Source organism: Mobula birostris, chromosome 27 (genome assembly GCF_030028105.1).
Source record: "Mobula birostris isolate sMobBir1 chromosome 27, sMobBir1.hap1, whole genome shotgun sequence".
In the NCBI taxonomy this organism is placed as follows: Eukaryota; Metazoa; Chordata; class Chondrichthyes; order Myliobatiformes; family Myliobatidae; genus Mobula; species Mobula birostris.
In genome coordinates this window covers 6,227,204-6,229,945 of record NC_092396.1, presented here as the reverse complement: position 1 = coordinate 6,229,945, position 2,742 = coordinate 6,227,204, and the positions used below count along the sequence as shown (strand labels likewise).

The window sequence follows — 2,742 nt, the reverse complement described above, 5'->3', positions numbered from 1 at the left end:
TCCTGCAAATGACAGGTATGCCACGTTTGCCCATTTACCTGCTCCGTTACCATTCAGGGCTCCAAACAGTTCTTCCAGATGAGGCCATACTGCACCTGCAAATCTGTTGGAGTTGTCTGTTGCATCCAGAGCACACGATGTGGCCTTCTCTACATTGGTGAGACCCAACGTAAATTGGGGGACCACTTTCTCAAGCACCTTGGCTCCATCACCAAAAGTGGAATTTCCCGGTGACTGAATATTTTAATTCCTATCCCCATTCCTGTTCTGACATGTCGGTCCATGGTCTCCTCTTTTGCCACTCTCAGGGTGGTGGAACAATACTCCATATTCCAAATAGGTAACCTCCAACCTAATGGCATGAACATCAATTTCTCCTGACAGTCTAAAATAAATCCCTCCCCTCCTCTCTTCTTCTATACCCCGTACTGGCCTCTTACCTCTTTTCATCACCTCTTTCTTCCCTTTCTCCCATGGTCCACTCTCCTCTCCTATCATTCTTCTCCAGCCCTTTACCTTTCCCACCCACCTGGTTTCATCTACCACCTTCAAGTTGGTCCTCCTCCTCCCCTCACCTTTTTATTCTGCTGTCTTGCCTTTCCTTTCCAGTCCTGAAGAACAGCCTCTGCCTGAAATGTCGACTACTTATTAACTTCCATATTTGCTGCCTGGCCTGATCTGCTGAGTCCCTCCAGCGCTTTGTGTGTGTTGCTCTGGATTTCCAGCATCTGCAGAAGCTCTTGTGTTTAACACTGAACTGATTCCACAATCTTTGGGCTCACTTTCAAGGACTCTACGACACATGTTCTCAGTATTTATTAGAACAGAGGTGAGGAGGAATTTCTTCAGCATGAGGGTAGCAAATCTGTTGAATTCATTGCCAGAGATGGCTGTGGAGGCCAACTCATTGGGTATAATTAAAGTGAAATTTGATAGGTTTTTAATTAGTCAAGGCATCAAAGGTTACAAGGAGAAGACAGAAGATTGGGGTTGAGAGGGATAATAAATCAGCCATGATGGAATGACGGAGCAGACTCAATGGGCTGAATGGCCTAATTCTGTCCCTATGTCTTATGGTTCATGGACTATTCAGAAATCTGATGTCGAAACCCTTCATCTGGACTGAAGCTGAAAGGTCTCGAATGTGACCATTTCCCTCCATAGATGCTGCCTGACCCGCTGAGTTCCTCCAGCATTTTGTGTGTGGTTTGCAGGATCTGCAGCCTCTTGTGTTTCATTTGCCTCTCAGATTCCCTTTAATACTTATTCTCTCCTTAAATCTCAGTCGTCTTGTTTTTAATGCTGCTACCATGGGAAAATATCTCTCACAAATCTGCAGTATATACTTTTTGGCATTGTATTCAACTCTGTTTCGTGCAGACATCTTGGCCTCTGTTCTATGTTCTATCGGGTCACTAGTCCCATGTCCAACCCTCTGTTTGCAGCCAGCTTGGGACTGTCCATGTCTGGCTTGGCAGCCATTCAGTGTATACACAAAATAAACTATTATATATATATATATATATATATATCAAAAATTAAGTAAGTAGTGTTAAAAGAGTTTAAAAATACTGAAGTAGTGTTCTTGGGTTCATTGTTCATTCAGAAATCTGACGGTAGAGGGGCAGAAGCTGTTCCTAAAATGTTGAGTGTGTGTCTTCAGGGTCCTGTACCACCTCCTTGATGGTAGCAATGAGAAGAGGGCATGTACTTACAACACGCTGGAGGAACTCAGCAGGTCGGGTAGCAACCGTGGAAACGATGAGTCGACGTTTTGGACCGGAACCCTTCGTCAGGACCTATAAACGACTTTATAAACAACTTTATATCCTGTGTTCAATATCCAGCTGTCAGTGGAGCTTTAAAACCACAAGTACTAACAGTGAAATCAAACACTGTTCTGCTCCATCCCCCCATTTTTAAAACTTGAATTAAGTATTGCAGTCACAATGAACCGCACAGCCCCAGTAGAAATATGCTCCTAGAGTATGAGATTTCTCATCACACACAACCCAGCTGGTGCTACTCTCAACAAGTTCACAGAGGAGCTCAAGAAGTATGGTGTTCGAGTTTGTGAAGCAACCTATGACAAAGCTCCTGTTGAAAAAGAAGGCATCAGGGTTTTGGACTGGCCTTTCGATGATGGTGCTGCACCTCCTACCCAGATTGTGGACGACTGGTTAAATCCGTTGAGAGAGAGATTTCATGACGATGCTTGGATGCTGCATTGCTGTGCGCTGTGTGGCAGGACTGGGACGAGCTCCAGTTCTTCTTGCACCAGCATTGGTTGAACCAGGAATGAAGTATGAAGGTGCAGTTCAATTTATCCAGCAGAAAAGACGTGGAGCTTTTAATTCAAAGCAACTACTTTACCTCGAGAAATATCGGCCAAAATTACGTTTGCGCTTCAGGGCGCCTAATAGTACCAGCTGCTGCATCCAGTAGCATTCTAAGACCAGACTGTAGACATCCTGGTGACACGAACACACAATTGAGATGTTTCCATGCTGTGGTGAGGTCAAGATCGTCAATCTTGGAGTGAATTTTTAAAAAAAGGGATCTGTCTTTTGTGGTGAAGGAATTGTTTCACATTATGATTGATCTTATCAGGGAGGTTCAAGGAGTCTATAGAAAGGAATCTGTTACCTGTGTGAACAGGAGGTTAAGATTATGTCTGTGCAAAGCCCCGCATTCTGTCACCTCACTTGTATTGCACAATAACTTGATGAGGATATGGTTTGC

General features: G+C 44.2%; 1 pseudogene; it reads left to right on the top strand.

Annotated features, from left to right (window-relative positions):
* Positions 1–1,972: 1,972 nt before the first annotated feature.
* LOC140188536 (protein tyrosine phosphatase type IVA 2 pseudogene) lies at positions 1,973–2,532 on the top strand (annotated as a pseudogene).
* Positions 2,533–2,742: the final 210 nt, after the last annotated feature.